The following is a 10,707-nucleotide window of genomic DNA, read 5'->3' on the forward strand; positions in this document are numbered from 1 at the left end:
AAAATTAAACTTTTTCATTTCTGGGAGCATATTCTTAGTCTTTTATAATTAGAAAGGAAATTTTGCAGAATTTTGTAGGAAGAAGTACTTTATAACCCAGATCAGGAAGTAGGTTTCTTTCTCTCACATGGTACGTGCCTGTGTGTGTGTGTGAGAGAGAGAGAGAGAGAAAGAAGGGAGAAAATGGGCAAGTGAGTGCATTCAATGTTTTTGTTTGCTTATTGTTTGGAGTTTTATATCTACTTTCCAGCCTTAATTTCCTTCTGCTTTACTTCCACTAAAGATGGCTGAGATGTCTGAAGTAAAGAAAGTGAGATGTGAGTTATCACTATTAGGTGATAAGACAAATTTTATAAGGAATTCAGCTACAATGCAGTTCAACTACATCCCTGAGAAGAGCTCATACTTGGATGTTTGTTAAAGAGAGAAATATGGATAAGAAGAGAATGAACACAGTGATCTAGTGATCTAACTGTAATGTTATGTTTTCATATGAGCTGTGATAGACTTTTATTTTTTATAATAATATTTACTGAGGTATAGTATACAGTCTGAAATTAAAAAAAAAAAAAACCTTTAAACTTGGTAACAATTTTCAGAAATTCCAAAGATGTTTGACATAGACTATATCCTTGCAAAGGTGGCTCTCTCTCAATAGAACATGGCTTTGTTACTTATGAGACACATTGCTTAATTCCCTCTCTAGATCTCAGTATTCATGTCTGGGAAATGTGATGATAAAGCCTATCACTCAGGACTTTAAGAGTTAAATACAGTGATGAATGCAGATGCTTAGCTCCATACCAAGTACATAGTTAAGTACAATGATTATTGAAGAGTAGGTAGCTAGTCATCTAAAAATTACCAACTAAATAAAGACAAGTGATTTTCACTCATGTTTCCCCAACATTTTTAAAAAATTTCCAACATACAGAGAAGTTGAAAGAGTAGTACAATGAACATTTGCATACTCTTCAACTGATTCATTAATATTTGCTCATATTGGCCTCATTTCTTGATAGATGGTGAATGGATAGGTAGATAGACAGATAGGCAGACTGACTATTTTGGCTGAACTATTTAAAAATAAGCTGCAGGGTCTAGCTAATGTCAGTAATGGCAAAATATGTAGCTCCTGGCTTTGGTTGACCTCCTCTCACAAAACAGCAATTAGCCATATGCATAGAAAGATTGATTTTTGAAGATCTCAGAACCTAGGAATGAGGCTAAAGCATCCTCCCACCTACCTCAGACCACAGAAACTAAAACCAAAACCAAAACCAAGCAAAACAAAAACCCACGACCACAACAAAAACCCAGAAGGATAAAAGTTTTACTTTGACCACATTGGTCCTCCCCTAAAACTAGCACTGCACCATATTTGGTGCATCCCCTGAACCTATTGTTTCTCCAGTGGGAAAATGAAATCCCAAGGTAGACATCTAGATCCACCAGCATTCCAGGATGTTTCATGGGAGGCCTACTTAAGTACTGACTCACAGGAATCCCTGGGAAAATCAGCTAGAGTAGAAAGGAGGTGTGGCTCACAGGGCATTCCTGCTAGTGGCAGCACCCTAGTAGAGATCCCAGCCAGTGGCTATATCTATCTGCAGAACACAGCCAGCATCCTCATTTGGCCAGGGAGCTCAGTTGTCAGTTCTGCCCAGTTTGGGTCCCTATCCAGTGAGGTATCCTGCCTATGGAGCCCATTCAACAACCTGCGCAGGTAGTAAACCAAGTTAGCAGCCCCACCTGACCAAGAAGCCTTGCCAGACAATCTGGGCACCTGTGGAACCCACTCTAAAATCCTGTTCTGCCAGGAAGCCAAGCCAGTATTCCTGCCTAATTACTAAGCATAACTTTGGCCCCACCTGACCAGAGAGCCTAAGCAGTATTCCAGGAACCCTGGGAAGTCTCAGAGTACAAACTGTAATACTGTTCAACTATGGAGCCTAGACTATATCACTGCTAGGTTGCTGGGTGCATCTCACCCAGGTGGAGAGCCCAACCAATAACCCCTTCTAATTGTAAAGCCCAGCTTTCAGCCCCTTGAGAGTAGAGAGCTTGGCTAGTGACCCTTCCAAGAGTGGAACACAACCATTTGCTCACCCAACCACGAAGCTCAACCTATGTTCCCACCCAAAAGTATAGGCCAATATCCATGATAAATATAAATGCAAAAATCCTAAACAAAATACGAGCAAACCAAATTCAGCAACACATTAAAAGAATCATTCATGTTGATCAAGTAAGATTTATCCCTGGGATGCAAGGATAGTTCAATATATGCAAATCAATTAATGTGATATACCACATTAATAGAATGAAAGATAAAATCAAATGATTGTTCAATGGACGCAGCAAAAGCAATATTATGTTTGACAAAACATAATATTACTTCATGACAAAAACACTCAAGAAATTGGGTACAGAAGGAACATATCACAACATATTAATTGCCATATAGGATAAGGCCACAACTAACACCATGCTCAATAGTGAAAGGTTGAAAGTTTTTCCTTTAAGATCAGGAACAAGATGAGGTGCCGACTCTCATCACTCCTTTTCAACATAGTACTGGAAGTCCTAGCTAGAACAATTAGGCAAGAAAAAGAAATGAAAGGCATCCAAATGGGAAAGAAAAAAGTAAAATTGTCTCTGCAGATAACATGATCCTTTTTATATAGAACATCCTAAAGATTCCATCAAAAAATGGTTAGAACTAATAAATAAATTCAGTAAAATTGCATGATACAAAAGCTACATGCAGGAGTCAGTTGTGTTTCTATATACCAACAGTGAACTCTTTGAAAAGATGTAAAGGAAATAATACCATTTTTCATAGCATTAAAATTAATAAAGTATTTAGGAACATATTTAACTAAGGAGGTGAAAGATCTGTACACTTAAAACTGTAAAACACCACTGAAAGAAATTGAAGACACAGTAAATGGAAAGATATCACACGTACATGGATAAGAAAATTTCATATTGTTAAAATGCCCATACTACCAAAGTGATCTACATATTCAATGCTTAAAGACTTAAATATAAGACCTGAAACTACAAATTCCTGGAAGAAAATAAAGAGAAAGAGCTCTACTGGCACTGAAAAACACCAAAAGCACAATAACAAAAGCAAAAATAAATATGTGGGAACATCAGACTAAAAAGCTTCTGCAAAGATAAAGAAACAACGAAAGGAGAAGGCAAACTACAGAAGGAGAGAAAATATTTGCAAATCATATATCTAAAAACAGTTATAACCAAATATATAATGAACTTATACAATTCAATAGCAAAAAAACCCAAATAACCTTTTGAAAATGGGAAAAGGACCGGAACAGATTAGTTTTGTTTTGTTTTGTTTTGTTACAGAGGCAACATACAAATAACCACCAAGTACACAAGAAGGTGTTCAACATCACCAATCATCAGGAAAATACAAATCAAAACCACATATAAATCACACCTGTTGGGATGACTATTGTCAAAAAGACAAGAGATAACAAGTATTGGTAAAGATGTGGAAAGCCTTTCTGCACTGTTGGTAGGAATGTAAATTGGTACAGCCATTACAGAAAATACTTGGAAGTTTCTTTAAAAATTAAAATAGAACTACCATATGATCTTGCAATCTTACTTCTAGGTATATATCTGAAGGAAATGAAACCTCTATCTTAAAGAGATCTCTGCATCCTCAAATTCGTTGCACTATTCCCTACAGTCAAACTATAGAAACAACCTAACTGATCACAGATAGATGAATAGATAAAGAAAATGTAAATGTACACAGATATACACACACACAATGGTGTATTATTCAGCTTTAAAGAAGAAGCAAATACTGTTATTTGTTACCACATGAATGAAAAGCAACAAAACATACTTCATACTTTCACTGATAAGTGGAACTTTTAAGAAGTTGAACTCATAGGAACAGAGAGTACATTGGTGGGATCTAGAATAGGGGAAATGGTAAGGTACTGATCTAAAGGTACAAAATTCCAGTTATAAGGTCAATCAATCTAATGCACAGCATGGTGAATATAGTTAATCACACTCTACTGGCTGCTGGAATTTTGCTAAGAGAGTAAGTCTGAATTGTTTCACCACAAAAAAGTAACTATATGAAATGATGGATGTGTTAACTAACCTTAAGGTGGTAGTCATTTCACATTATACACATATATTAAATCATCATGTTGTACATCTTAAAGTTATACAATGTTATTAATCAAATGTATCTTAGTGAAGCTGGAAAAAAATAAAAGTAAGTTGCAGACATCATGATATTTCAAACCTAAATACTTCAGCATGCATTTCTTAAGAAATATTATTTAAGTTTTTAAGGCAGGAGTATGGTTATTTTTATGAAGTCAGTAGATTTTGTGATTAAATTTGAGACAAAGCACAGCAAAAAATAAAATTTTATCAGACACTTTCTATATGAGCAGAATACTGTGCTTTTCAAAAATCATATGCATCTACTATTTCACAGATCCAACCTTAATTCCATGATGGGGAAAATAGTCACTTTTGTATTGCGTTTTTAGTAGTAATAGTAATAGTAGAGAAAAATAAGTAAAAAGGATTGTGTGATTTGCTGGAAATCAAGCAGTGTGTTTTAAAAAGCTCCATAACTCCACTTCCCCAATTTCTTAAGTGAATAAAAGGACAGAGCTTAATGTCAGGCAGCATGCTAAGTTTTTAGAATCATAATTAATCTTTATCAATATCTCTATATGTAGGTATAGGTATCATTTCTTCAGTTTAAAGATGATCTAGTAACTCAGAGGAAATAAACATTTCACCCAAAGTCACAGGGAAAGTGGTAGAATTGAAAGTTAAAAGCTTATTCTTTCTGACTTTTAAAACAATGGTACTTGTATTACCAAACTGAGTCTATACAGATGTCTTTCACTGCTCAGTTTTGTACCACCTAATTACAGAGTGCCATCAATAGCGTTTGAAACCATAACTTAGTAGATGCCTTTTTCTCTGTCTTCAATAATAATAAGAATAGCATAAGTGGAAAATAGTAAACAAAATTTACCTGAAAGTAAATTCAAGGTATAATAAGAACTAGTGACTAGATGCATGCTAAATGACATGTACTGGGGCTAATACCTATATAATTAAACCTCAAAAGAACCCAATTATATAGAAATATTTCCATCATCATATATGAGATAAAAGTGATAAATCAGAGAGAAAGTATACATTAAATGTTGGGATTCTGGATTTTGTACATGCTGTTTTCATTTGTTAAAATATTATCATTCAATGGCAAGTTCAATCTTGTATAAATCAAGAATGTTATTTTTAAGTAAGTTCTGGAAAAGGCAAATTCAGAAGAGAATGGCCACGTTTGAGAAGCTTACTTCCAACTTTCTATGCTTCCATCCCCTTTCCTGACATGATGTGACCTGTTATTGCCCGTGAGTCATTTAACTCCTAGTAATGGCTTAGTAGTGTGACTACTATCACTTTACTTTCCAAAGAGACAATTGTATTTGAATGAAATCTCCAATTTGGCAAAATGTCTATCATAGTGGAGACACTGTCCTGTAGAGCTGGGGACATTTGGTTGACAAAATGGTGGGATATAGTTGACAAAAACATTTTTGACCACTTCTCAAATCATACAATGGTGATGACAATTATATAATACAAAACTAAACCAGCTCAATATGGGATTTTGCAGCGAATATAGTCCTAGTTCACATTTTCGGTTTTTATCCCTCTTAAGAACTTTATAGCCAAGATCAGACTAAGCAAAATATACTAGTATGTCATTTATGCTCCTATTCTGTAGCTGTTTCCTTCTATTTGCCCATCCTTTCCTTTCCCCTCTTCAGAGATCTAATGAGCCCCAAGGCTTTTTTCCCATACCCTCTACAAAACATGAGCTCGGATCGAATCTTATTTACTTATTTATGTTTGTTTGTTTGTTTGTTTAAGTGATCTCTGCACCCAACGTGGGGCTTAAACTCATGACCCTGAGATCAAAAGTCACACACTCTTCCAATCAAGTCAGCCAGGCACCCCAAGATCTAATTTAACAGTCACTTACCCCTTCTTGTAAATATAACTACAGCAATATTAGTAGTATTACATTATTTTTATATATAATATTTTACCTAAGATGAATCATTAATTTCCTATTCTTATACTTTTTTTTTTTTAAGATTTTATTCATTTATTTGACAGACAGAGGTCACAAGTAGGCAGAGAGGCAGGCACAGAGAGGGGGGGGGGAGGAAGCAGGCTCCCTGCTAAGCAGAGAGCCCTATTCGGGGCTCGATCCCAGGACCCTGAGATCATGACCTGAGCCAAAGGCAGAGGCTTAACCCACTGAGTCACACAGGTGCCCCTCCTATTCTTATACTTTTAAAACATTAACTCAACTTCTGGTACAAAAAGAATTGACCCCATTATAGATATTTCTGTCTCACTAAGTAATCTATGTGCATAAGTCCTTTGTAGAGATTCTAAAATAATATCCCACAAAGTGGCCACCATTCTGCTTACATAAACTCAACCCTAAATGCTGTCTAATCTGTGGGTAGAAAATAACTAGATTATGTTTAAACCAAAAGAATTTATATTCAGTTAAGTTGAACCAGCCCCTCTACTCTCTAATGAGAAACTATAATAAAATAATATATGTTCATACCATAGTGATGCTGGCAAGGAACAGATTGTCTCTCCTGATCTCTGAAGCAACTACTTGTCAAATCAATCCTCCTGGAATAGTTTAGGTCTAATTTGAATAGACAGGAATCCTTCTATTTCTCTAACTACACATGTATTCCCTTCCCCAATAGATATTTATGAACTTGTATCAATTTTAGAGTGATTTTGATAATAAACACAAGAAATACACATGAGGTAAATATATGGCTAAAAGCAGAAGTAATAATTACATTTTAATCACAATTATTTAACTTTCCAGGAGAATATGTTTAATGCTCTAGAATTATTCAAACAATTAATACATTTTATCACATTTTACCCATACGGACACAGTCCAAGTCTCACTTAGTTGGAGCAGTAAGAATTGTACTGGAGTTACACAATACAGCTAAAAACCTAATCCAAGCCCATAAATGCAAAGGATAATAAGGATTTAGTATTTACATAGGTGCTTTATTAATATCACCATATGTTTTTAAATTAATTTTGTTCAGCATTTCCATAAATTTCTTCTCAAATAAAAAAGAAAAATGTCACTTACTTGCAACAACTTGACATGCAGATAACAGATGGCTGTGTTATTTTTTAGAGTAAAAAAACATTCAGAATGAGACATATCATCTATTATTTTGCCTTGCCCTCTTTATCATTTTCAATCTAAAAAGAAAAGTGATCTATTATAGGAAAATGGCCCCCTTTGTGACATTTCTGATATGACTATACAATTTCAACACCAGGGTGGTTCATTTTCTGAAATAAATGAGACATATTTAACATTTCACGAATTCCATGTTTTGGAAATAAATGTTACAGAAATTCATTAAACTACTGCATAAATTCTAAATATCAGAAAATACATAATTTCAATGAGAAAAAATAATCCAAGAAGCATCCTAAATTATGCATGTGTAAGTGAAAATGGACACATCAGGAAAAATTTTTAACCAATTAGTAATTCCTTGCTCTTCTAACTGTAAAGAAGAAACTGGGTACCAATTATGCATAGTTGATACCTCTCTTTGTGGTAGAATTTCAAAGTGGCAATTCCTTTCCAAAATCGTCTCCCCTAGATTGCCTTTGTGACGATTTGTTTTCCTTTTTCAGTACCAAATAGCACTTGCAATGATTTATGTTGTGCTAACTGAATATTCTTCAGAGGTAAGTATGATTTTGAATCTGCCTCACAACAGCTATCCCCTTAATACGGAGAGTTTAAATAAAACTTGTTCCAAATAAAATATTTAACAAAGTTTGCAACTAGGGTTAGAATACAGATGAACCTGAGGCCAAAATTTTAGGCTTTTAACCAATTTTACAGTTTTGGGATTTTGGTATAGAATATAGAATAGAATATATAATTATTATAATGATGTATTAATAGCTTATGATTAGAAGGAAATGAGGTTTACTCAAGAAAATAATAAAGTAAAAATGTTGATAAAGCTATATTTTATGAATTTTCACTTTTTTCTAATACTTTCTCCTATCATTATTAGAAACAAATAGGTAACTGTCACTATTTTAGAAGGAATCCACTTTTTTCTAGCCTTAAAAATTACATAAAGTCACAGGGCAATAAATGGTTCTGATTATTGAGTAAAACTGGGAAGTTTCCACATCTCACAGACCGTGGGGGAAAAATAAGATAGCATTAATAAAATGTTTCATTCCTCATTTTGGGAAGAATTCTGATTGTTCAGTAAACGCCAACTGAACATGTCTATTTCTTTGCCCAGGCTGGCTCCTGCCACTGTCTTCTCTTCTCTGCCACGGTTCACGGCACAGCACAACACAGTACTGCCCTTCTCTACAATCACTGTATCTGTGCCCATGTGGAACACCTTCTCTGGCATGATGTTTCAAGCTGTCCTCTGCATCTCATCATTATGGAAACTGAGGAAATGCCCACAACCCTGATATATCACTGCCTTTCTGACAACCCTGATTATTGTTCCAATATGAAATTGCTAACTCTTCCTCTTGGACTCTTTTAGGGATATCTCTTTAATGTCTCCCAAAGACATTTGGGTCCTGAGATAATTAAATCTTTAGGCATTATGTATACATAATTCTTCCTGTAGGAAGTGCAGACACTACCAGAGTGACTGGATTACAAAGTTTTAATAAAAATTACTGGAATTTACTCAAAACTATTTATTACCTCCAGTGCTTAGTCTTGTCTTATACATCAACCAAATAAAAACAGAGCTACTCTAGATGAAGTGGGATTAGAGAAACCTAGCTGTAAGGAACCTCCCAAATTTGTTCCCTACAGAAGCACCCGAGTCACACACAAGACACAAATTGTACACCACTGGTCTATAACAACAACTGATTGCTTTTTACAAAGTTGTATATTTCTATATGCAATTAAATGTTACTCTCCTAAATTAAGCACATGATTCCTGTAACTGTCTCATGATACAAAGCCCTGGATATAAAAAGACATAATTATGTACCTGATTATTTGATTTAAATGTATGCTTAAATGTATGCTGGAATGGCTTCCTGTTTAAAGTCCTAACACATACACAAACTAAAACATTTTAAGACAAAAAAAATACCCAGATTTTGTGAATAAGAACAATTAAAAATGTAAACATTGGGTTAAAGTAAAATAAGTAAATAAAGTAAAATATTTTATTTTTCCCTAGTCAATTATACAGATACACTTATAGTAAGGGCATTTTAAAATTAGGTTCTGCTACTTCCAAAAGTAGCATGTTATAGCCAATTCTCATTTCACAGTTGAACTAAAAGCCAGAAATGAATAACCTATGGCCCATGGCCAGGCACCCACAGGAGAGATGAATACTTCTGCCATCTGGCATCCCAATGGGGCCTTCATAAATAGCACCAGACTGTCTGAATTAAACTGAGTTTAAAGAGGGACAGCAAGGCGAAAACAGGAGAACACACTGAGGGCATGAGCAAAAGGGGGAAAAAAAGTAGACAGAATAACTTTTCCCTTAAATTCTCAAGAGAGAAGTACACGTATTAGCCACACTCTGAGCACAGGGCTCAGACTATTTTAGGAGGAAAACAAGCCCTGAGATAAAATTTCTGGACTTGGCTCTGCTACTAATCATCCATACAAAATGAAAAACATGCCAACTGTCTAGTTTTCTATTTATTTGTTGTTAAATATATAAATACAAATACACATACGTGTGTGTGTATGTATGTGTGTCTGTGTATTAAGGCTATTCTGGGCTCTCTTATGAGTACATTGTTCTGTGATGATAAATAAAAACTCCTTTTCCTGACATATATTCCACTAACATTTCTGCCTACCCAAATTGTATTTTCTTTCTCATATTTGTAACATATCATTGTGTCTGCCTTGTTGTGCTTATGTCTCATTAAAAGGTGGTACTGTTTAATGGAATAGAAAAACTGCACTTATAAATTATTCTAATCTAGTAAAGATGGGCATTCAGCATCTCTCCTTGTATAATTATTCAATTGAATGTGATATTGCAAAATCATTAGTTGAATAAAACAATCAGGCGAACAAGCAATTTCATTGTGAGTCTAGCGAGATTTAAATTTGGTTCAGCACTAGCAAGCAGTATTGCTCACTGGAAGGACCTTTTAGGTATGTTATATGTTCTATGAATGATAAGTCTGGAGGTAAAAGGCATAATTTAATGCTCAAGAACTACTGTACATCATAGAGTCATTTATTATACCAGTTTTTGTTGTTGGATATGAAGAGGAAAAATGTATTTATGTGGAGAAGGTAACATTCAAATAAAGCCTGTCATTTTCAATTCCTCAAGTCAGCTTAGCTGTGGCTATTAGCAATCTACCTGCCCACATTTCCAGAAGGACTGAGGGAACATTCTCTGCCAAAGGGTTTCAAAAATCACATGAAAATCTCGAGTTTCAAAAAAATTCTCAGATTCCTAGACTTCAGGTTGGTTTGTTGTTTCTTGAAAGCCTGTGAATTAGTGAAAAAACATATGTGATCTAGTTTAGTGCAGCTTGCTTTATCAAGGAATAAAC

Source organism: Martes martes, assembly GCF_963455335.1.
Source record: "Martes martes genome assembly, chromosome: 9".
Lineage (NCBI taxonomy): Eukaryota > Metazoa > Chordata > Mammalia > Carnivora > Mustelidae > Martes > Martes martes.